Source organism: Cnephaeus nilssonii (genome assembly GCF_951640355.1).
Source record: "Cnephaeus nilssonii genome assembly, chromosome: 8".
Lineage (NCBI taxonomy): Eukaryota > Metazoa > Chordata > Mammalia > Chiroptera > Vespertilionidae > Cnephaeus > Cnephaeus nilssonii.
In genome coordinates this window covers 86,761,239-86,787,525 of record NC_137079.1, presented here as the reverse complement: position 1 = coordinate 86,787,525, position 26,287 = coordinate 86,761,239, and the positions used below count along the sequence as shown (strand labels likewise).

Genomic DNA, 26,287 nt, shown 5'->3' with positions numbered 1-26,287 from the left:
GTCAAGTTTGACATTTCAAAAGAACACCAAAGAAGCTTAAAATATTTTTTATGAGTTTGTAAAAAAAAAAAAAAAAAAGCTATTCATTACAACTGTAGTGATGTATAAAACAGGTCTTCATTTAAAATTTGGAAAAATAATAAAAAACAAATATTTTTAATCCTTTCTTATGTAAAAGTGTTTTGGCCAAGTATTTGTGTAACTGAATGAAGAAACTTGCTAATGTTTGGTGACTAGAGAAAAATAGTATGACAGAATCCAATTTAATGAGTCAGATACATTTGATGACATTTAAAGGAGAGTCAAGTTTCTTATGACTTATTAAAACTTAATACAAGAAAATAATTAATAACTAGTACTTCTAGCTATGCTTTTCATATAGTAAGTAGCCCTCTGCAACAGTATTATTCAGAAGATAGAATGCATTTAATATAGGAAAACAGAAATGATACCTTAAATATTCCTTAAGTACACATATTTATAAATACTTTATGAATCATTAAATACTACATATAACTCTTCCAGCCATGATGAAGGGGCAGAGACTAATTTGTCTTAAGCAACTACAAAATCAGGCAATATACATGAAACAATGGTTTTCAGACACTGAACAATAGGCAGCATAGGACAGTAATCCCTGAGAGAGAGAAAACAAATGGTAAACCCCCACTGTCTGGAGAGAGTTCCCAGGCTACAATGCAAGCAGCACGAACTGAAATAGAGCTTAATGGTCTCCCTGGTTGAGGAAACAGAGTTGAGAATTCAAGGAAGCCAGGACAGCTAAAATTAGCTGGATAGACTACCAGACAGGTAAGATTTAAACAGAGAGAGGTGAAACAAGAGAGCTGCAGGGTTTTGCAGAGGGTTACTCTTAAGTCTTCAGCTGAATAAAGACCAGTGCATTCATGTGAGGAAACTACCCAAAGCCAGGGAAAGAGCCATTGGAAGAAGGAGAACCATTGCAGGAGCTGACACAGGGCCAGGAAGGGTTCTGATTTCCACCAGCCAGAGTGGAAAACCTTGTAATGTATGGGACATCAGGAGGAGTACTCAGAAGAACACTGCCTCAATAGTGGGGGAAATTAGTCATAGATTAAAGAGTGCTCTGGCTTTATCTAAAAACACCACCAGCAAAAGCCTTTAAAAAACCACACTGTTTCTAAGTCACTAAATTGTGTGCCAAAACACAGCTCAAGAATAGTGAAAGGAATATGAAAATATCTAGGAACAAATAAGGTAAAATTCCCAATGTCTGGCAGACAAAAGAGCATAAAAAATAACACCCTAAAAAAGGAGAAATATCAGTCAGTAGAAACAAACTTAAAAAGACATAGATGTTAGAATTAGTAGATAGGGATTTTAAAATAGTTATTATTGGCTATATTCTATATGTTCAAGAAGGTAAAGGAAAAAACAAACATGTTAGAGACATGGAAGAAATACAAGACTCAAACTTCTAGAGATAAAGCATAGTGTCTAAGATTAAAAATACAGTAAGTGGACTAAGAAGATTACACATTTTAGAAGAAAAAATTAATGTCCGGCTGGCGTGGCTCAGTGGTTGAGCATCAACTTATGAACTAGGAGGTTACAGTTCCATTCCCAGTCAGAGCACATACCCAGGTTGTGGGCTCGATCCCCAGTGCAGGGCATATAGAAGGCAGCCAATGGATAATTCTCTCTCATCATTGATATTTCTATGTCTCTCTCCCACTCCCTTCCTCTCTGAAATCAATAAAAATACGTTAAAATTTTTTCAAAAAGAAAAAATTAGTGAACTTGAAGACTTAGGTATATAAACTATCCAAAATGAAACAAAGGAAATTAACATCTGGAGAGAGAAAAAAGAACACAGTATAAGTGAGCTACGGGACAACTTCAAGTGACCTAATTCATGTATGATTGGAATCCCTGAAGGAAGGTGTGGATGGAGTCAACAAAAATATTTTAAGAAAATAATAGCCAAAATTTCCAAATCTGATGTAATCTAAAAGCCCACATAATGAAGCAGAACTCCAAGCAAAAGAAACCTGAAGAAAACTAAACCAAGATATATAATAATCAAACCGCCTTAAACCAGTGATAAAGAGAAAATCATAAAAGCAGGCAGAAAGAAAAGTCCCATTACCTACAGAGAAATTAATAAAAGGCAGATTTCATCAGAAAAATGCAAACAGAAAAGAGTAGAGCAACATTTTTTAAGTAAAGAAAGAAAAAAAAACTATGAACCTAAAATTCTATATTCAGCAAAATATCTTTCAAAAACAGAAGTGATGTAAAGATGATATTTGGACATTAAACAGCTGAAAACATTTATCACAGAAAACAATACATACCAGATGGAAATTGGATCTACACAAGGGATGGAGAGCACTTGAATGGTAAATACGTGGGTAACTAAAAATACTTCTTTTACTCTCTTTTGAAAGGTAACTGATGTTTTAAAGCAAAAGTAACATCTTGTAGGGCTTATAACTTAGTTTGAGGTAAAACATGTGACACAAAGGTTGTGACAGGACAAAGGTAGGGAAATGGAAATATACTCTTCCAAGGTTCTTATGATATATGTCAAGTGGGGTAATACTATAAACTAATGGAAGGTAAAGATGTATATTATAAATCATAAAACAGCCAATTACAAAATAAAACAAAATGAGTAAGTATATAGTAAGCCTACAGAGAAGATAAAATGGAATAAAAAATATTCAATCAAAAAGAAGGCAGAAAAAAAGGAGAAACAAAGAAGAGATGAAACAAATGGAAAACAAGTAGTAAGACAGAAAATTTAAACCTAACCAAAGCAATAACAACATTAAATGTAAAGGTTGTAAGCATCCCTTAATTAAAAAACAGGGATTGTCAGACTGGATTAACAAAGCAAGACCCAACTACATGCTGTCTATAAGAAACCTACTTTAAGTATAAAGACAAAAATAGGTTAAAACAAAGTGAATGGGAAAGCTATGCTATGCTAATATTGATGAAAAGAACCTGTAGTGGTTTTACTAATATCAAAGCAATTTTTAGAGCAAAGAATATAATTAGGAATAAAGAAATTCATTTTGTAATGATTAAGGATTAAATTCATCAAGAAGACATTACAATTCTAATTGTTTATGCACCCAAATTCCATATGTAAGACACTGGACTAAGTATTGTGAGAGAGATTTTTTTTAAGTAAGACAGAAGCCCAGCTGGTGTGGCTCAGTGGTTGAGCATGGACCCATGAATCAAGAGGTCACAGGTTTGATTCCTGGTCAGGGCAAATACCGCGACTGCAGCTCAGTCCCCAGAGGAGGCATGCAGGAGGCAGCCAATAAATGTTTCTCTCATCAATGTTTCTCTCTCTCTATCCCTATCGCCAGCTCTCTCTCTAAAGTCAATAAAAACATATTTTAAAAAGTAAGACAGAAGTTTTGCTTTTCAAGATCTCACTAACCATCTGCCCCTCTTATTTTCTATCTGTTTTTTCTTTTTTTCAAACTCCTTTGGAGGACCTTCCTAATCTCTTTAATTTCCTGGTTACTTCAGTCACACATTGAAAACTTTGGTTTCTAGTCCACATTCCGTTTTTTCTATCACATGTACTGGTTGTTTTCATTGTTCACTCAGCCTCCTGGTTCTTTGACCTCCTCTTTTCCAGTGGCCTTCATCTTCATTCCAATTCAGTCATGCACTCCCTAGATTATTTCTTGGAATACAGTAAATTACCCAGAAATGTTCTACCTTTGGAATATTAAGTTGAAACATCTGAACAACCTCTTCCTTTCATCCTCATTGTCACTGCCATTTCATAAAAAGCTCATATTTCTCAAAATCTCTCCCTTCTACAAACCGGACCGTGATTCTTTGCGTTTTCTCTTTCCAGCTGGCGCTGAGCTATGGGTATCTCTCGGGACAACTGGCACAAGCGCTGCAAGACCCGGGGCAAGAGAAAGCCCTACCACAAGAAGCGAAAATATGAGCTGGGACGCCCTGCTGCCAACACTAAGATTGGACCCCGCTGCATACACACAGTCTGAGTGCACGGAGGCAACAGGAAGTACCGAGCCTTGAGCCTGGACATGGGCAACTTCTCCTGGGGTCAGAGTGTTGTACGTGCAAAACAAGGATTATTGATGTTGTCTACAATGCACCCAACAACGAACTGGTCCGCACCAAGACCCTAGTAAAGAACTGCATCGTGCTGCTTGACAGCACTCCGTACTGACAGTGTACGCACTGCCCCTGGGCCGCAAGAAGGTGGCCAAGCCGATTCCTGAAGAGGAAGAGATTTTGAACAAAAAACGATCAAAGAAAATTCAGAAGAAATATGATGGAAGGAAAAAAGGATGCCCAAATCAGCAGTCTTCTTGAGGAGCAGTTCCAGCAGGGCAAGCTTCTTGCATGCATCACTTCAAGACCAGGCCAGTGTGGCCGAGCAGGTGGCTATGTGTTCGAGGGCAAGGAACTGGAGTTCTATTTGGGGAAAAACAAGGCCCGGAAAGGCAAATAAATCCTCTTCCCTCCTATCTTAGCTCATGTAATAAAGATGTTTATTCTAAAAAATAAAAATAAAAATCTCTCTCTTCTTCAGCAATCTCCTATTTCCTATATTGTAGCTGAAACTCCAAACCTTAACATTTTAGTTATTCTCTTGAGGCAGTGGTCGGCAAACTGCGCCTCGCGAGCCACATGCGGTTCTTTGGCCCCTTGAGCGTGGCTCTTCCACAAAATACCATGTGAGGGCGCGCACGTACAGTGCGATTGAAACTTTGTGGCCCATGCGCAGAAGTCAGTTTTCGGCTCTCAAAAGAAATTTCAATCGTCGTACTGTTGATATTTGGCTCTGTTGACTAATGAGTTTGCCGACCACTGTCTTGAGGAGACAGAGGGAAGCTAGATAGATAGGGACTGGGACCATGGGGGGAGGGGGAGGAATAAACCCGAGAACCCGTCTAGGTGGAGTTACTAAGGCACCCAAACTGAGTGGGGAAGGGCGAGTGTGGAAGACATGAGCTTTAAAATGTATGAATGTTGCTAAGATAGGCAGCTTACAGATAACCATTAACAAGAAGTGAGGCGTATAAATAATCCCAAGAATGTTATTAAGGCAGAATTCTTTGAAACGACCAATTAGGAGCTAGCAAGGCCGTATCTACCTCCTAAATTAAAAGGCATGCACTTCCTCTCACCCTCTGCCTCCCCTAGCACACAACAGCTTCCTGATGTTCCCGTGGCGGGGAAGCACATCTCCTGCCCCCACGTGGCTTATGGCCATGTGGGGCTCTACACACGGACTAATGCTAACACCCAACTGTAACATGGAAAGGGAGCTCTGGACACTGGCCTGCTCCTGGAACTCCAGTGGCACCTTTTCCAGGATGGCTTCTCTCAATAAACTTTGGTTCCATTAACTGGTTTTGTCCGCAACTTCATTTTTCGATTTGGTGAGACAACAAACTGGGACTCAACAACCCACATTTTGGTTTCACTCTGATCAACTTCCTCATCTTACTTGTCCCCATTAATCATTCTATTGCATCTGCTTAGCCAAACCACAATATTCTGGTTCAATCTAGTTGTTCACCTTTTCTAATTCCTACACCAGGCTGCTAGGTGATGCCAAAAAAATAATACCACAACACAGAGTTGGGGTGGCACTACAAAGTTAGAATTTCTACCCTCAAAACTGCCTTCAGTGCAATCCTCTTATCTTTCACCAGTGAGCTCTATTGTTCTCCTTAGCAACAATTTCAAATTGTGTCCACACTCCTCAAATTTCTGATTATACCACTTTATACTCCTCACCCTACTAGGGGCAGAAACAGAATATTGGGGAACAGCTATAATAATAAGAAAGATTAATCATGCTCTGTTAACCATGATTGTTTTGTTCAGATTAAAGAAGGCACATTCTAATCTGGCTGGGAGTTGCATGTGGGACCTGGGAGCTCACCTGGAAATTCGGCCCATCCTCCATATCCAGGAGCTGCCTATTATTATGGAAAGATTAACAACCTTGTTGCAGAAAACAGAGGCACCAGCCCTTTGCAAACCCCCAGCCCTTTGCAAACCATGAGCCATTTGCATACCTATAGGCCTTTGCAAACCCCCAGCCTGAATTACTTGTAAACTGCCCATTTTGTATACCCATTCTTATCCCTTTTGCCTACTTCCCCATGTAATCTTCATCCTTCTACCCTATATAAGCAGCTGGCTTATGTTGGGGGCAAAGCAGATTTTTGTGGATGACCTGCTGCTCTCCCATACTGCCTGCATTATGGGAATAAACACTTGTATACAATTCAACCCTGTCTCTGCTAAATTGGCTCAAGAAGTGACAGGCAGCTCAGACCCATTGATTGTCTGGTTACAGCCCCATTCATATACCCACCCCTCAGCAAATTACCTCAGCTCTATTTTATTTTTTTAAGCTACTAAATGGACAGACACTTCCTTAATTTCCTGCCACGGCTTCCACATACAAGTTTGCTTGTAATTACTTACATTCTGCCATACAGTATTTCCCGATCCCTGGCACATTTCCCCTGATGGGTCCCAGATTGGAGAGGGTGCACGCTGGGCTGAGGGGAAACCCTCCCCCCATGCACAAATTTCGTGCACCAGGCCTCTAGTCTTACAATACAATGCCCGATACTGTTCTAAGTGCTTTACAAAAATCAATTCGTTTAACATGGGACACACACATATAAGATATAAAGTTTATAAATTACCAATGAATAGTATAAACAAACATTCAAGGAGGGAAAAATGATTATACACAGGGTGGTCACAAAGAGCAAAATGGAAGTAGACCTGAAAGTCTGATAAAAAGGAAGAGGGAAGCATTTCAAGTGGGGTCTACAAAGTGAATAAAAACTCCAAACATGGTGTGTGATAGTAAACATACAAGTCTGAATGAAGTAGAGACTTTAAGGCAGGTGTCCTCAAACATTTTGGACACATAATCCTTTTATATTATTCAAATTATTAAGGACCCAAAAGTTTTTGGTCATGTGGATTATATCTATGTATGTAAGTTTGGTTTTTTTTAATTCTCACCCAGGGATATTTTTTTTCACTGATTTTTAGAGAGTGGAGGGGAGGGTGGGAGACAGATAGTGAGAGAGAAACATCGACGTGAGTGAGACACAACCCAAATAAGATCATTACATTAACATCAATAACATTTTATGAAAAATAGCCATATTTTTCAAAACCAAAAAAAGTTTGTGAAAACAGTGGCACTATTTTATGATCTTGCAAATCTCTTTAATATCTGGCTTAATAGAAGAAGCTGAATTCTAACTGCTTCTACATTTACTTTGTAGCAATATGTTGTTTGGCTGAAGTATAAGGAAATCTGGCCTCACACAATATGAAGTTGGAAAAAGGAGTATTTTACTAGGTGTACCGGTTAATAATATAGATTTTGTAGTCAAAGAAACACAATAATTTCAAGAGAGATATTAAAAGTGCTTTGTTCAAAGTAATGTCCATCGCTAGCTACACATTTCCCCATCTTTCAGGTAATTTGTGGATAGCATCCCAATAGAACTTTTCTTGTTTTGAGGTAAACTATTCGGAGACCCAATTTTCCATTTCTTCGTACATTTTGAAGTGCTGCTCAGAAAATGCTTGTGCCATCGATCAGAACAAGTGGTAATCTGAAGGAGCAAGGTCTGATGAATAGAGCAGGTGGGTTAATACTTCCCAGGCAAGATCTTTTAACGTGTCTTTAATTGGTTTTGAAGTGTGTGATGTTGCGTCATCATGAAGCAAAATTACTTTGCCGTGTCTTCTGGAACATTCCGGTTGTTTCACGATCAAAGCGTGGTTCAAATTAATTATTTGTTGTCCGTAGTGATCGGTATTAATGGTTTCACCTGGTTTTAGAAGCTCATAATACACCACACCTTCCTGATCCCACCAAATGCAGAGCATTGTCTTCTTTCCGAAGTGATTTTGTGCATTTGGGATTCTCAAAATAAATCCACTTTTCATCACCAGTCACAATTCAATGCAAAAAATACTTTCTTTCGTGCCATTGAACCAACATTTTACTGATGACTTTTCGGTTTTCCATTTGTCTTTTGTTCAGTTGATGTGGCACCCATTTTCCTTCCTTTAAAATCTTTCCCATTGCTTGTAAACGATCAGAAATTGTTTGCTGAGCAACATTCAATCTTTCTGCAAGTTGTTTTTGAGTTTGACACGCATCTTCATCCAATAATGCTTGTAACTGTTGGTCTTCAAACTTTTTCAGTTGACCTGGACGTCTTTGTCTTTCATATCGAAATCATCACTTTTAAAGCATTTAAACTAGTGTTCACAAGTATCTTGAGATGGAGCATGTTCACCATAAGCTTCCCGAAGTATTCAGCAGCACTTTTCTTCAAAATAAAGTAATGAATTAAAACTTCCCACAAATGCTCTTTTTTTTGGCATGAAATTCGACATTTTAAGCGTAAAAGTATCTATGATGTTAACATCTTCAGCAAATTTGACATATGAAGTTTTGAACCTTGCTGTCAATACCACAAAATAGCATACATATCAAATCGCATATATATCAACATATGTGTAACTCCATCTATTGAAAAAAATCCACATTATTAACTGCTACACCTAGTAATAGATGTTTCAGACACTACCCAAAAACTCAACAAATGGTTAGCAATATGGAATTGAAACCAATATCGATGAACAGAAATAAACTTTTCACATTCTGAGACTTTATAATCTGTTGGTCTATCTTGAATTTTAAATAAATTTCTTATCCATGCATTATTTCATAACATGATGAAATTGGAAATATTGATTCACTGAATTATGAAAATCCTACAGATGTTGATGAATCTATTAATACAATAAACAAATCACATTATTAATATTACCGATTTCATCCAAAAAGTTTTTGAAGTACTGGGAAGCTGTCATGCTTACAGTGGATACAAGCTCAACAAAATTCTAATTTTCACTAGAAAAGCCAAAATTTATCACTGGTAACATTTACTGAGATTCATTTTCAACAATAACTAAGAAGATTTAATAAAATTAATACTTTTTAGGACTTCATCAGTGTGTTTTGTGTCTCAACTGAGAGTCTGGGTGGTGAAAAATAAAATGACTACTGCCAGTCTGATGCTATGGCTTTGATGCCTGCAAAGGTGCCAAGTTTTATATCATCAGTATAAATGTCAACAGAGTGAAAAGATAAATAACATCTTAATAGTAATATGAAAACAGTTTTTACCTTGCAGATTCCCTAAAATGGTTTCAGGGACCATCAGGAAATCATAGACCACACTTTGAACTGAATATAAGTAAAACGGAGAAACAAAGCTCCTAAAAAAACAGCTTTTGAGGCTTCAAATGGCTGAGTTAAAGATCCCATTCTAAAAACATGCACTTGATACCTTTGGTGCTCTTTGTATGCTGGGTAATTTTAGAATTATATCCTAGAAATCACAAATGTTAAGTTGTAAAAAGTTCTGGATTCTATTGTTTTTCTCAAATGAGCATTGTTATGTTTTGTTTTTAATGAGGCAATTACTTTCACTGAACTTGAACTGTAAACTGTTTATTGGGCAGCAGCTCCCTTCTCAGTTCAGATCTTTTGTCTTTTATTCACCTGCTTTGAGTCTATTATACCCCAATGATTCAAGTTTCAGTCAGAGATGTAGGAAGACAGAATTTGAACAATCTTTCTCTGGCTATCTTTCCTTTGCAAGATTCTTCCACTCGTCAGTGGCCAAGGTTTCCTCAGCTTCAGTTTTCTAGTTTCCCTGGTCAGAAAGCCCTCAAGTTTTCCCATGGTGATTTCCACCCCATCCTACTATAATTTTCTGCATACTCCACTTAGCCCCGGGTGCAAGTTTCTTCCCTAGGCTCATAGTTCCCCTCCTCTCCTTAAATAGTCTGTCTACTCTTTCTGTCCAGGGATTTCAGGCAGTAGCTTTTTGTATTATATACTGGTTTTATAGCTGTCTTTTCTGCAGGGAATCATATGGTAGGGTCGTACTACACCATTACCAGATACATAGGTCCCCTCAGAAGATTTTTATCTGATAAGTTGGCATAATGAGATAGATCTTCATTATAAAAATACTAGAGGCACCAGTAGGGTCCCTCGGCCTGGCCTGTGGGGATAGGGCTGAAACTGGCTCTTCAACATCCCCCAAGGGGTCCCGGATTGCAAGAGGGTGGTTCTCTGGTGACACACTCTGAAATCAGGCTCCCTCCTCTCTGGTTCCAGGTGCATCACCTAAGAACCACAGCTGCCAAGTCACTGCAGCTCGGCAGCTCCTGCATTGAGCATCTGCCTCCTAGAGGTCAGTGTGCATCATAGCTACCAGCCGGTCAGCCGGTTGGCTGGTTGCTTAGACTTTTATATATATAGATTTCTTTGGCTATTGTGAGGTAAAGTCTTAAGGTAGCTAGAGATGTGGGGAGAGCAACAGGAAGAATCCACAACAGACCAGGAAAGAGAGACCATTTAGAAAATAAAGTACCTGGTATATTGTTGTTTATAAATATTTTATTTTAAAAATCTGATAAATTTTGGAATTACTGAAATAAGTTATCCAAATATCACCATATCATCATCTGCTGGCATTATAAACTGCTTAACAGATTTAAGAGGACTAAACATCTGGAAGTCATTTAATCTACAAGTTAGATATCGTTTATACTAAATCACCTCTAATCATCTAAATTTCCAGAGATCAAGATTTCATTAGATTTTTTCAATAGACTGTTTAGCATTGTATACTCATATATTGCCTGTAAACCTCTCTGAGAATAAAAAGAAACAGAGGTGTGTTTATTCCTTTTCACACTTATTTTGTTCTTGATTTATTATTTCTCAAGATTGTCAAAGCAAAGATGCTGAACCTTTCCCTCATATAATCATTAAAAATACAAAGATGTGACATCAAAATGCAACTAAATTATAGAACAACCACCCTCAAGAAACACACTGAAGACTAGCTGAACAGAACTCTTATAACTAAGGATATACACTGAGTGGCCAGATTATTACGACCACCCTATCAGTACTTTGGGTTTTTTTTAATATATGTTTTTATTGATTTTTTACAGAGAGGAAGGGAGAGGGATATAGAGTCAGAAACATCAATGAGAGAGAAACATAAATCAGCTGCCTCCTGCACACTCCCCACTGGGTATGTGCCCGCTACCAAGGTACATGCCCTTGACCGGAATCGAACCTGGGACCCTTAAGTCCACAGGCCGACGCTCTATCCACTGAGCCAAACCAGTTAGGGCCGTTGGGCCACCTTTTGCCTTCAATAATGCGGCGATTCTTCTTGGCATTGACTCCATGAGATGTTGAAACGTGATGCGAGGAATCTGACACCATGCCTGATGAATAGCACTGTCCAGTTCTGTGAGATTTGATGGTTGTGGAACCAGCTGCCTGATGGCTCTTTTATCTTCGTCCCACAAATGCTCAATTGGATTGAGATTTGGTTATGGTGGGGGCCACCTAGGCAAGGTAAAGTCTCCCTCATGTTCTTGAAACCACTCCTGCACAATACGAGCATCGTGGCATAGCGCATTGTCTTGTTGGAAGAAGCCATCTCCATTGGGATACGCCATCAACATGATAGGATGAACTTGATCAGCAACGATCCTTAGGTATGTTGTGCTATTCAGACGTTGTTCCACACAAATTAAAGGGCCCAAATCATGCCAGGAAAACATGCCCCAAACCATAACACTGCCCCCACCAGCTTGAAGGGTTGTACTCATGCATGTGGGGTGCATGCTTTCATGCTGTTTCCACCAAACTCTCACTCTGCCATCTGCATGATGCAACTGGAAACGTGATTCATTGGACCACATGACTTTTTTCCAATGCTCGACTGTCCAATCCTTGTGTTCCTGTGCGAATTGGAGACGTTTTATCTTGGTAACTACAGACAGCAAAGGTGTTCGAACAGGCCTTCGGCTTCCATATCCCATACAATGCAGTGTACGGCTAATTTGCCTACAAACGTCAGGTGGTCATAATAATCTGGCCACTCAGTGTAAAAAAGCCATGTGGAACTGACCCCTTAAATCCTATCCATGGACCCAGGATATGGGAGTTAAGAATCAGGAGGGATATCTCAGCTGTGGAGGTCCCCACTGAAAAGTGAGGGGTCCCAGACCCACACTGGGAGCCCAGCCCAAAGCACCAGTGCTGGGAAAAGAAGTTCCCACAACAGCTGAAGTGAAAATCAGCAGGGACTCAGTCTAGTGAGACAAAGGGCTGCTGCAGACCCAGCCACCCTCTTAAAGGGCCCGAGCATCACAGACTCACTCACTCACAAGCACTCTCCCTAAGCTCCAGAGACATACAAGGAGAAACTAAATTGTCTGGTTTCAGGGCAAGGCCTGGAGTTTCTCTGAAACTAAAATGCTGGCAGGTGCCACACTGTTCCTTTATTGAGTCCCCCCACACAGCCTGCAGGAGCAAGTGGACAACAAATCTGAGTCTCCATCAACCTGGCTAACACCATTCTCACCCCACACTATTGATTATCTGAGACCCCACCACACCCAATTCATGTTCCAGCCCCAACTTCCTTCAGAGGCTAATCCACATAAGCAGCCAGCCTGGACCCATGCTGCAGACTTTCTTAGCATCTCTCAAGGGTCCACAAACCCCCAAACAAGCAGTGGCTGGCCTCTGCATGCCCTGTACCCTTTGATAAGTGGCCCAAATCCAAGTCCTAATGGCAGCAGGCCTCAGTTCACAGCATACCCACTCTCAGGCACCCCAAGCCCAGCTCTGGGATGGACAAAGGCAGCAGCGACCTTGCCTTGCACAGGAGCCCCGCCCTAGAGGTCCCAGAACCAATGTACCCAGTGCCTGGATTCACTCCACACTAAAGCACCACCAAGTTAGAATCACAAATGACACATCCGAAGGGTGAACTCAGCAGGAACCAAAGTCCTGCTAAACCTAATCTCACTCCTTGGGGTCAGCCCCCACATAACAGTTCATCTGCTGTAGTCACAGCCAGTCCTCACAACCAGTCAGCCTGAAAGTTGATCCCATCCATTGACATGACAACAAAAATCAAGGAGAGCACACACAACCCACACAAAGGACACCCCTGGAGCACCAAGCTCAGGTCAACAGGGAGACTGTGCACCTGGCCCGGACAGGACACCTACTACATAAATAAGGCCACCACATGAAAACTGGTAGCCATATAGGTTCTGCTTAATACAGAGAAACAAACACAGGGAGGCAGCCAAAGTGAGGAGACAAAAAACATGATTCAAATTGGAAAAAAAAAAAAGCCTAAATAAAATGGCAGCAAGCAATTTACCATATGCAGTATTGAAAACACTGGTTATAAGGATGCTCAATAAACTTAGAGGAAGAATACATCATCTCAAGACAACTTACACAAGACAGGAAACATAAAAAAAGGACAGTGAAACCATAAAAAACAACCAGTCAGAAATAAAAAATATAATAGCTGAAATTAAAAAGTACATTAGATGGAATCACCAGCAGGTTAAATGAAGCAGAGTATGGAATCAGTGATTTGGAAGACAAGGTAGTAGAAAACTACCAATCAAAATAGCAAAAAGAAAAAGAATTTTTTTTAATGAGGATAGTATAAGGGACCTCTGGAACAACATCAAACATAACATTTGCATCACAGAGGTGCCAGAAGGAGAAGAGAGAGAGCAAGTTGTTGAAAACCTATTTGAAAGAATAATGACTAAAAACTTCCCTAACATGGTGAAGAAAATAAGAAATAGACATACAAGTCTGCTAAGCACAGAGTCCCAAACAAGATGAGCCCAAAGAGGCCCACACCAGAACAAATCATAATTAAAATGCCAAAGATTAAAGACAAAATCTTAAAAGTAGTAAGAGAAAAGCGGTTACCTACAAGGGAACTTCCTTAAGACTGACAGCTGAGGGGGAGACAAAATGGTGGCAGAATAGACAGACGTGTCCTGAGCCTTGTCCCGGAGCAGATAGAACGAGCAACTGAATTGAATAACATCCACCCCAAACTGGTGAAGTAGACACAGTTGGTGAAACAATTCGCAGCTGGGAAGGGCAGAGGACACCTGGAGAACATAAAATCAGGGACCTGGGCTGGAGAGATCTGCAAGACCTCTGAGCCCAGAGGGTCAGAGGGAAACCGCGCGGCACTGAGGCCGCGTCCCTTGGGACAGGCACAGCGTCTGACTGTGGAAAGATCCACAGGACTGCAGGTGGCAGGGGATTCTAGATCTGGGCCCATAGTCACGACAGACTGAGCCCAGGGGGGCACAGAGGATGGCTGCCCAGGCCGTGCTGTGCCGAGGGGAGAGGGGCTCGCAGAGGCACAGCTCTTTCCCCTCTGTGGTCTTTGCTTTACTTCGCTTAACCTAGTTTATAGGACCTTTCGGATACGGACACTCACCTGTGCCTGAGGTGCAGGGGAAGGTGCAGACTTGTGGAGTCTGGGGTGAGGATGGGGTGAGGAGAGGGTCCAGGAGAAGTGGCAGCAAGTCTGGCGCTGAGTCATACCTGATGCATGGGACCTGGGTAGTCATTTTCTTCTGAAGAGATAGCCCCTCCCTGCAGTCTCCAGGCAACCAATACAGCCACACCCAGACTACACCCCGAGTAGCACAAAGGATAAAAAAGAAAAATAAATCTGAATAGTCACTGAGAGTCCTCAGGGAGTGGCCTAAAGAGAGGACATTCAGTCCAAGCAACAGGAAACTGAGGAGTCGCAGACAGGTCAGAACAGTGGGATCTTAAACTAGCCAAAAGAATGACCCTTCACTTTTTCATCTTTATTTTATTATTATTTTGTTATATCTCTTTTTTCTTTTTCTTTATTTTCCTTTTTTATTTGTTTCTTTATTTTATATTTCTTTTCCCATTATTTTTTCATCATTCTAATTTTTTATCCTATTTTTTTATTTTTTTATTATTTTTTTCTCCTTTATTTCTTTCTTCTTATCCACTCATCCTCTTTCTACTTCCTCTGTACTGAACTGAGGTCCTCCTCATATTCATCCAATTCCTTAACATTACTTTCTGTATATAAGATTCTGCCCCCACCCTCTTTACTGGATATCTGGTGTTTGTATGTTTTGGTTGATCTGTCAGTTCTCTGATGTTTTCTCCATATATATATATATATATCCTATATAATAAAACCCTAATATGCAAATTGACCGAACTGCGGAACGACCAGTCGCTATGACGCGCACTGACCACCAGGGGGGCAGACGCTCAACGCAGGAGCTGCCCCCAGTTGGGAGGGAGGCAACCAGCAGCGGCAATCAGGGGGCAGGGCCAGCCAGCAGGCAGCGCCAGGCCACCAGCCAAGGCGGGTGCCAGTGGGGGACCCCCCGACTGCCCCGCCTGCTGGTTGCCCCGCAGAGGGAGGTGACCAGTGGCAGCGGCGGGGGGTGGGTCCGGCGAGAGGGTGGCACCAGGCCACCAGTCAAGGTGGGTGCCAGCCCATACAACCCTGCCCACCGGTTGCCCCACAGATCGGCCCTGATCACTGGCCAGGTCTAGGGACCCTACCCTATATATTGAGAACAGCCTCTTAGATTTAAAAATTAAAACCTGGCAAGGCTACTCTAACACTGAAAAAACAGGATGATGCAGCAATGACATGCATGGACTCTGGCTTGCACATTTTGGGGTCAGCCCTGATTCTGACACTTACAACTGTGTGACAAAGCCAATTACTTAACTTCTCTCTGCTTCCGTTTTTCCACCCATAAGATGGGGAAAATGGTACGACTGCCTCAGAAGGATCATGTTATGTACTCCTTTTTATAATCAGGGCAAAAAAAATGTAGCAGCCCATACAACAGCAAGATGCCTTTCACCTGTATGAAAAGTATGGTCACTGGTGCATGCAGCGTCCCGGATTGCGAGAGAGATGTTGGACATCCCCCAAGGGCACAGGCCAGGCTGAGGGACCCGCCCCCCCATGCACGAATTTCGTGCACCGGGCCTCTAGTATATATATATATATATATATATATATATATATATATATACTAGTAGCCCGTTTGCACGAAGATTCGTGAAATAGACCTTCATTCACCTGGCTGCCTGCACCAGTTTTCTGCCGGCACCAGGGACCCAGGCCTTGGCTGTGGCCACCGTCTTCTGCCTTTTTCAGGGTCGGGGCTTGGCACTAGGCAGTGGCCTTGGGCTCGGGGGCACCCAGCATCCCTGCTAAGGATCGCAGGAGCCGACCCCCAGTGCTTTCCTGCGATCCGTGCAGGCTGCCCACTGGTGCCCAAGGCCGGGAAAGCCTCCGCCCGAGGCTTTCCCGGCCTTGGGCTCGGCCGCACCCAGCGTCCCTGCTAAGGATCGCAGGAGCCGACCCCCAGTGGTTTCCTGCGATCGGTGCAGGCTCCCCGCTGGTGCCCAAGGCCGGGAAAGCCTCGGGCAGCTTTCCCGGCCTTGGGCTCGGCCGCACCCAGCGTCCCTGCAACGGTTTCCTGGTGGGCGTGGTTGGTGGGCGTGGCTTGGTTGGTGGGAGTGGCTTGGGCGTAGCGAAGGTGCGGTCAATTTGCATATTTGTCTATTATAAGGTAAGATACTAGAGGCCCGGTGCACGAATTCATGTGCCAGTGGGGTCCCTTGGCCTGGCCTGTGGGATCAGGCTGAAACCGGCTCTCCGACATTCCCCGAGGGGTCCCGGATTGTGAGAGGACACAGGCCAGGCCAAGGGACCCCACCGGTGTAGATCAGGGCTAGAGAGGGACGCGGGAGATTGGCCAGCCGAGGCAGGACCATGGGAGGGCTCCAGGGCATGTCCAGCCCGTCTCCCTCAGTCCCGATCTTCTGGACCTGAGCAGCAAGCTAACTTAACAGTAGGAACGTCTGCCCCCTGGTGGTCAGTGCACATCATAGCAAGTGGTTGAGCAGCCTTAGCATAACATTAGCATATTATGCTTTGATTGGTTGAATGGACCAGACACTTAGCATATTGGGCTTTTATTACATAGGATATATTTTTTTTTTCCTTTTTCTTCTTTTTCTTTTCTCTCATACCATTTTTTTCTCTCTTCGATATCATTTGTGCTATCTTTTCTCTCCCCTAATTTGATTTTCTCTGGTGGCCACTTATATTGGGGTTGTCGGTGTCATGAGTATATTTGTGTTTTGTTTCCTTTGTGTTGTGTCTTGTCAAGGTGAATTTTATCCAGTTTGGCCAATATGGTAGAAAGCAAGACACATAACCAGACACCCGGAGAGGAGACTCCATCCAAAAACGGGTCAATAACATCTCAGACCCAACTACAGAGGCAGGAAGAAGATGGCAGTGAGGGAGAGAGTGTGAGTAAGGGAGCAAAAGAGGAGTGTGTGGACATGTGGGGTGTGTGTGTGTGTGTGTGTGTGTGTGTGTCACAGTTAGATCCTGCAGGACTGTTGGGGGCAGGCTAAACGGGCTTACCTAACCAGGCAGCCACTGCTACCGTTGCAAATAGTCCCGGAGCGGCAGGCTCTTCCACAGAGGCTGCGCCTTTTTGAAGGGGAGAGGTGCTGTGACTGGGATCCCAGACTCACCTCCACCCAGGGTGCCCCCAGATAACACCCAGGACTCTACAGCCACCCCCGCCAGGGATCTGCTGCCTTCACTGTGGTCCCACGGTCACTGAGACTCCAGCCACCCCGGCGCAGGCTCCTGTAAGTTCCAAGTGCGCTCCCCTCTGGCTGGCCCAATGCTTTAGCCCAGGGCACCACGACCACATGAGCAGCAGTCATGTGAGCAACTTGCCCCCGTCCGAGGAACAGCAGTCTCACACAGCCTGCCCCCGTCCAAGGAGCAGCCGTCCCGTGAGCAGCACGCCCCCATCCAAGGAGCAGTAGCTACACGCAGCCCACACCCATCCAAGGAGCAGCAGCTGCGCAAGCTGTCCAACCCCATCCGAGGAGCAGCAGCTGTGTGAGCGGCCCACCTCCCCGTCTAAGGAGCTTTAGCCTCACGAGCAGCCCTCCCCTGTCTGAGGAGCAGCAGTCGCGCGAGCAGCCCGCCCCCATCCAGGGAGCCACAGCCACACAGAAGGCCGCCCCGATCCGAGGAGCGGCAGCCCGCCCCCATCTCAGGAGCAGCAGCCACGCGCAGCCGCCACCATCTAAGGGAACAGCAGCAGTGTGAGCAGCCTGCCCCCAGCCAAGGAGCAGCAGCCACACGCAGCCTGCACCTGTCCGAGGAGCAGCAGCCATGTGAGCAGCCGCCCCTGCCTAAGGAGTGGCAGCCGCATAAGCAGCCTGCCCCCTTCCAAGGAACAGCAGCCTGCACAGCCCGCCCGTCTGAAGAGAAGCAGCTGTGCAAGCTGCCCGCCCCTGTCCTAGGAGCAGCAGCTGTGCGAGTGGCTCACCCCCCTTCCAAGGAGGAGCAACCTGCCCCTCATCCAAGAAGCAGCAACCTCACAAGCAGCCTGCCCCTTCCAAGGAGCAGCAGCCCTGTGAGCAACCTGACCCCATCTGAGGAACAGCAGCTGCGCAAGCAGCCTGCCCAAACAAGCCAGAGGAGCCACCATTTCTGCAAGCAGTGCCCAGCAGAGGAGCATCCACAAACTGAGGAGCAGCCACTGCCACAACCGCCCAAGGAGCAGCCGACATCTGATGAGCCACTGCCACCCAAGGAGCAGCCCCTGCATGACTCAACACCTAGATCCTTCAGTGAGAGCAAAAGAAACCCCCAAAGGAAAGAAAAAGAGGAATTGCCAGAAAAGCAAGTAAGTGAAATAGAGACAAGCAATATGTTAGAAAAAGAATTCAGAAAAAGGGTCATACAGTTCATAAACTGAGTGGATGAAAACATCAACAACTTATGTAAGAGTCAAGAAAGAGTGCTATAACTCCAATAAAAAAAAAAACACCATGGAAAGTTTCAACATTACATTAGAAGAAGCGGAGGACCGAATTAGCGACTTAGAAGACAGGGAAGCAAAACACACCCAAACTGAACTGCAATTGGAGAAAAAAATTAAAAGATAGGAGGAGAGCCTAAGGAAGCTTTGTGACAACATGAAACAAAGCAACATATGAATAATAGGGGTGCCAGAATGACAGGAAGAGAAACAAGGATTAGAAAACATATATGAAGAAATAACGTCAGAAAACTTCCCTGATGTAGGGAAGAAAAAAGTCACACAAGCATAGAGAGTCCCAAACAAGATGAACCGGAAAAAATCCACACCAAGACACGTCATAATTATGATGGCAAATGTTAATGACAAAGAGAGAATGTTAAAGGCTGCACGACAGAGACAGAAAGTTACATACAAGGGATCTCCCATTAGATTATCAAATGATTTCTCGACAGAAACACAGAAGGCCAGAAAGGAATGGAAGTAAATTTACAAAGTGATGCAAAGCAAGGGACTGAATCCAAGCATACTCTATCCAGCAAGGCTATCATTCAAATTTGAAGGGGAAATAAGGACCTTCACAGGAAAAAAAAGGCTAAGGGAGTTTATTACTACCAAGCCATCAATGCAAGAAATGCTAAATGGACAGGTGTAAAAGAAGAAATAAAATGGGGAAGAAGGAACACAGGTACAAAAAAGGAAAATGGATTCAAACAAGTACCTATCAATAATAACTTTAAATGTAAATGGACTAAATGCTTCAATCAAAAGAGAGTAAGTGGCTGAATGGATTAAAAAAAAAACATGACCCATATACATGCTAAATACAAGAGACCCACCTCAGAACAAGGGACTCACACAGACTGAAAGCGAAGGGATGGAAAAATATCTTCCAGGAAAATGGAAATGAAAAAAAAAAAAAAGCTGGGTAGCAATACTTATATCTGACAAAATAGACCTCAAAGTGAAGGCCATAACAAGAGATAAGGAAGGCCACTTCATAATACTAAAGGGATCAATACAACAAGAAGATATAACCCTGGTAAACATATATGCACCCAATGCAGGAGCACCCAAATACATAAAAAGACTCCTGGAAGATATCAAGGGAGAGATTGACAACAAGACAGACATAGTAAGGGACTTTAATACCACACTGACATCACTGGATAAATCTTCTAGACAAAAAATCAGCAAAGAAACAGAAATCCTAAATGACTCACTGGATCAGATGGACTTAATTTACATCTTTATAACATTTCACCCCAAAGGCAGAGAATATACATTCTTCTCAAATACACATGGGACATTTCAAAGATAGACCACATATTGGTTCACAGGCAAAGTCTCCCCAAATTCAAGAAGATTGATATCAACCATCATCTCAGACCACAATGGCATAATATTAGAAATAAACTACAATAAAAAGTCAAAAATGAAAACAATTGGAAGCTGAATAGCATGCTATTAAATAATGACTGGGTTACCAAAGAGATCAAAGAAGAAATTAAAAACATCCTGTAAACGAATTACAATGAAAACACAAGAATCCAAAATCTATGGGACACAGTGAAAGCAGTCCTGAGAGGGTAGTTCATAGCTCTACAGGCCTACCTCAAAAAAACAAGAAAAAGTGACAATAAATTATCTAACTCTACAACTTAAAGAATTAGAAAGAGAGCAACAAGAAAAGCTCAGAGTGAGCAGAAGGAAGGAGATAATAAAGATAAGAGCAGAAATAAATGACATAGAGACCAAAAAAGTAATACAAAAGATCAATGAAACCAAGAGCTAGTTCTTTGAAAGAATAAACAAGATTGAACCTCTAGCCAGGCTCACTAAGAAGCAAAGAGAAAGGACCCAAATAAAAAGAACCAGAAATGAAAGAGGCAAAATAACAACACACCCCACAAAAATACAAAGGATTGTTAAAAAACACTATGAATAACTCTATTCCAAAAACTAGACAACCTAGAGGAAATGGACATATTCCTAGAAAAACACAACCTTCCAAAACTCAATCAGGAAGAATCTAAAAATTTCAATAGGCTGATAACTATGGAGGAAATTGAAGCAGTCATCAAAAAGCTTCCAGCATACAAAAGCCCAGGCCAGGCAGCTTCACAGGGGAGTTTTACCAAACATTCAAGGAAGAACTAAAACCTATCCTCCTCAGACTATTCCAAAAAATTCAAGAGGAAGGAACACTTCCAAGCTCATTCTATGAAGTGAGCATTACCCTAATACCAAAACCAGATAAAGACAACTCAATGAAAGAGAATTACAGGCCAATATCCCTCATGAACATAGATGCCAAAATCCTCAACAAAATTCTAGCAAATCAGATGCAGCATTACATCAGAAAGATCATAGACCATGACCAAGTAGGATTTATCCCGAGGATGCAAGGATGGTACAATATCTGCAAATTAATAAACGTGATACATAATAAACAAATTGAGAGATAAAAATCACATATCAATCGATGCAGAAAAAGCATTTGACAAAATCCAACACCCTTCCTTGATAAAAACCTTAAGCAAAATAGGAATAGAGGGATCATACCTCAACATAATAAAAGCCTTATATGACAAACCTACAGCCAACATCATACTCAATGGGCAAAAACTAAAACCATTTCCCATAAGAACAGGAACGAGACAGGGATACCCACTTTCACCACTCCTGTTCAAAATGTAAGTGCTAACCATAGCAATTAGACAACAAGAAGAAATAAAAGGCATCCAAATTGGAAAAGAAGACATAAAACTGTCATTATTTGCAGATGACATATTGTACATAGTAAACCCTAAAGACTCCATCAAAAAATTATTAGACTTAAATGAATTTGGCAATGTAGCAGGATACAAAATTAACGCCAAGAAATCTATGACATTTTTATACCTCGATAGTAAACTTACAGAAAGAGAGATTTTAAAAAATCCCATTTATCATCGCACCAAAAAAATTAAGATAAGTAGGAATAAAATTCATCTGGAATAAAAAAAGACCCCAAATTGCTACAGCAATCCTGAGAAGGAAGAACAAAATAGGAGGGATCTCAGTACCAGATATCAAGCTGTATTACAAAGCCACTGTTCTCAAAACTGCTTGGTACTGGCACAAGAACAGACATATAGACAAATGAAATAGAACAGAGAACCCAGAAATCGACCCAAACCATGTTCAATTAATATCTGACAAAGGAGGCAAGAGCATACAATGGAGTCAAGACAGTCTCTTCAATACATGGTGTTGGGAAAATTGGACAGATACATGCAAAAAAAAAAAAAAGAAAGAAACTAGACCACAAACTTACACTATACACAAAAATTAACTCAAAATGGATAAAGGACTTAAATGTAAGATCAGAAACCATACAAATATTAGAATAATCCACAGGCAGCAAAATCTCAGACATATGCCAAAGCAATATCTTCACTGATACCACTCCTAGGGCAATGGACACTAAAGACAAAATAAACAAATGGGACTACATCAAAATAAAAAACTTTTGCACAGCAAAAGAAACCATCAACAAAACAACAAGAAAGCCCAGTGCATGGGAGAACATATTTGCCAATGTCATCACCAATAAGGGTTTAATCTCCAACATTTATAGGGAACTCATACAACTTAACAAAAGGAAGGTAAACAACCCAATCAAAAAATGGGCAAAGGACCTAAAAAGACACTTTTCGAAGGAGGACAGAAGGAAGGCCTAGAGACATAAGAAAACATATTCAAAGTCACTAATCATCCGAGAGATGCAAATTAAAACGACAATGAGGTACCATCTCACACCTGTCAGAATGGCTATCATCAACAAATCAACAAATGACAAGTGCTGTCGAGGATGTGGAGAAAAAGGAACCCTCGTGCACTGCTGGTGGGAATGCAGACTGGTGCAGCCACTGTGGAGAACAGTATGGCATTTCCTCAAAAAACAAAAAATAGAACTCCCATTTGACCCAGTGATCCCACTTCTAGGAATGTATCCCAAGAAACTAGAAACACCAATCAGAAAGGATATATTCAACCCTATGTTCATAGCAGCACAATTTACCATAGCTAAGATTTGGAAACAGCCTAAGTGCCCATCATCAGATGACTGGATCAGAAAACTGTGGTACATCTACACAATGGAATACTACACTGCAGTAAAAAAGAAGGAGTTCTTACCATTTGCAACAGCATGGATGGAACTGGAGAGCATTATGCTAAGTGAAATAAGCCAGTTAGAGAAAGATAAATACCACATGATCTCACTCATTTGTGGAATAAAATGAACAACATAAACTGATGATCCAGAGACAGAGAAGTATCGATCAGACTGCCAAACCTCAGAGGGAAGGTAGGGGAGGGTGGGGGAAAGGAGGAGAGATCAACCAAAGGACTTGTATGCATGCATGTAAGCCGAACCAATGGACACAGACACCAGGGGGGTGAGGGCATGAGTGGGGAGTTGGGGGGGGGGGGCAATGAGGGGATAAGGACACATATGTAATACCTTAATCAATAAAATAAATAAATAAATAAAAAGACTGTCAGCTGATTTCCTAAAAAAAACTTTGCAGGCCAGAAGAGACAGGCAAAAAAATATTCAAAGTAACGTAAAGCAAGGACCTACAACCAAGATTACTTTCACCATCTACACTAATAAAAGAGAAATATGCAATTTACCGTCATTCCACTATGCTACCAGCCAATCAGAGTGAGAATGCAAATTAACCTGAAAACATGGTGGCAGCCCCCCCCCACCCCGCCGCTCCGGACCTTTGGGGGTCAGAGAAGTTGGGCGCCAGTGCATGAGGCTGGCTGCAGCCTGGGAGATGAAGAAGCCACCTGCCCCATGATCCCAGGCTGCAGCCAACAGCAGAAGCCTCACGTCCGCCTGCCCCACGTCCTGGGGCAGAAGGAGAAACCGGGCCCCAGCGCCTGAGGCTGGGTGCGGCCCAGGAGATGAAGAAGCCACCTGCCCCATGATCCCAGGCTGCAGCCAGCCGGAGAAGTCGCCCACACTCTATCCCAGGGAAGATGGAGAAGCCTCTCGCCTGCGGTCCAGGTGCCAGCAACTGTGGCTGGCTACAGCCTGGTAGATGGAGAATCCGCCCACCCTGCAGTCCCGGGCACCAGCACCTGCGGCTGGCTGTGGCCCGGTAGACAGAGAAGCCGCCCACCCCGCGGTCCTGGGTGCCAGCACTTGTGGCTGTAGCCCAGGCGAAGCCACCTGCTCACCATCCCCTGGGGCTGCAGCTGGCCTGGGCACCTATGGCTGACCAGAGGGAGGGAAGTCCAGATCCCGGGTGCCTGTGGTCGCCTGGAGGAGGGAATCCTGGGTCCCAGATGTGGGGCTGAGGCAGAAGTGGTTAGGGGCAATCAAGCCAGCAGGGGAGCAGTTAGGGACAATCAGGCTGGCAGGCAGAAGTTAGCAGCAATCAGGCAGGCACGCGAGCGGTTAGAAGCCAGCAGTTCTGGATTGTGAGAGGGATGTCAGACTGCTGGTTATCCCCTGAGGGGTCTCAGATTGGAGAGGGTGCAGGCCAGGCTGAGGAACACCCTTCCCACCCCCCCATGCACAAATTTCATGCACCGGGCCACTAGTTTGTCATATAGAATCACAGGAGAGATAAAGATCTCCCCAGACAAGAGAAAGCTGGAGGAGTTCATCACCACTAGACTGGTATTACAAGAAATGTTAAAGGGACCTCTTTTAGAAGAAAAATAAAATAAAAAATATGAATTAGAAAATATCACACAAAAAAACTTCTCATTGACCAAGACAAACACATAATAAAAGCAGTGCATTAACCAATAAGAAAGCTTAATAAAAAGGGTAAAAAAAAGTAGGAAGGCTGTGTAATTAGTACAGTAAATTAAGGGATACACACAAAAATACACAGAAAAGTAATAAATAATTTGAAAGACATAAAATGGTAGTGATTTTAAACTGTGTTCAAACTTAAGCAACCGTCGATTTAAAATAGACTATCAACATAACTTGATATATATGGAGCACCTGGTAATTACAAACCCCAAATCTACAAGAGAGATACAAGAAATAAAGAGAAAGGAATACAAACACAACACTACAGAAAGCCACCAACATACAACAAAAGTGAGCAGGAGAATAAGAAAGGAATAGAGAAGAGTTAAAAAACAATGAGAAAACAACTAATAAAATGGCAAGAACTACATACTATTAATAATTACTTTAAATGTAAATGGATTAAATGTTCCAATCAATAGACCAATGGATAAAGATATGGTACATATAATACAATGTAATCCTATCTAATAAAGATGGAATATGCAAATTGAGAGTAACTTCATGACAAAGATGGAAGCGCCCACAGCCAATAAGGCCAATAAGGAGGGAATATGCAAATTGACACCATAAGACGAGAGGTAGAAGGCAGCTCTGGACGGAGCGAAGGCGGAAAGGCGGCTCCGGGCCGGAGAAGGCGGTGCCTGCAGCCAGGGGAAGGAAGGCCTATACTTGCACGAATCTTTTCGTGCATGGGCCTCTAGTATTAGTCATAAAAAAGAATATAATCCTACTATTTATGACAACATGGATGGATCTAGAGGGCGTTACGCCAAGAGAAAGACAAATACCAGGTGATTTCACTTTTATATGGAATCTGAAGAACCAAATAAACAAAACAGGAACAGACTCACAGATACAGAGAACAAACTGATGGTTTACAGATGGAAGGGGCTTAGGGGGCTGGGTGAAAAAGGTGAAGGGATTAAGAAGTACAAAATGGTAGTTACAAAATGCATGTAAAGTATACTGTAGGGAATATAATCAGTAATATTGTAATTATATATAGTGTAACATAGGTACTAGACTAATCGAGGGGATCACTTTGTAAGTTATATAAATGTCTGTACACCTAAAACTAATATAACATTGAATGTCAATTGTAACTGAAAAATAATAAATATCAACAAATAAAAATTACAAACATGTTCTTCCATTAAATTATTGGGAGCATGGCAAGTAATACCTCACTTAATGTTTCCCTGCGTACATTTAAATATGTTGTTATCAATCTATAGTTTAATGAGTAATTCTTGTGATACAGAATCAAAAGACTAGGGAAATTTGCTCTGATTCTAGATCTAGGCATTGGTAACTGGAATGTTCAAGCATGTCACTTATTCTCCAAAAATTCTCAAAAATAAAGGAATATTGTTTAGAATCCTGGGACACTGTAAAATGTACTAATTAAGTAGGCTTGTGCACAAGCAATTTTTTGTTGTTAATCCTCACCTGAGGATATTTTTCCATTGATTTTTAGAGAGAGTGGGAGAGGAAGAGATAGAGAGAGAGGAGCATCAATGTGAGAAAGAAACATCGACTGGTTGCCTCCTGCACGTGCCCCTACCAGGGCTAGGGATCGAGCCTGCAACT

The 26,287-nt window shown here is 42.3% G+C and overlaps 1 protein-coding gene and 1 pseudogene across 3 annotated transcripts in view; one reads left to right on the top strand and one right to left on the bottom strand.

Annotated features, from left to right (window-relative positions):
* Positions 1 to 26,287, bottom strand: part of RB1 (RB transcriptional corepressor 1) — a 196,880-nt gene that overhangs the window by 65,546 nt on the left and 105,047 nt on the right. The gene's annotated exons all lie outside the window — the stretch shown is intronic.
* LOC307104320 (small ribosomal subunit protein eS8-like) lies at positions 169 to 4,560 on the top strand (annotated as a pseudogene). The gene has a single exon. The product of its transcript is annotated as a small ribosomal subunit protein eS8-like (transcript).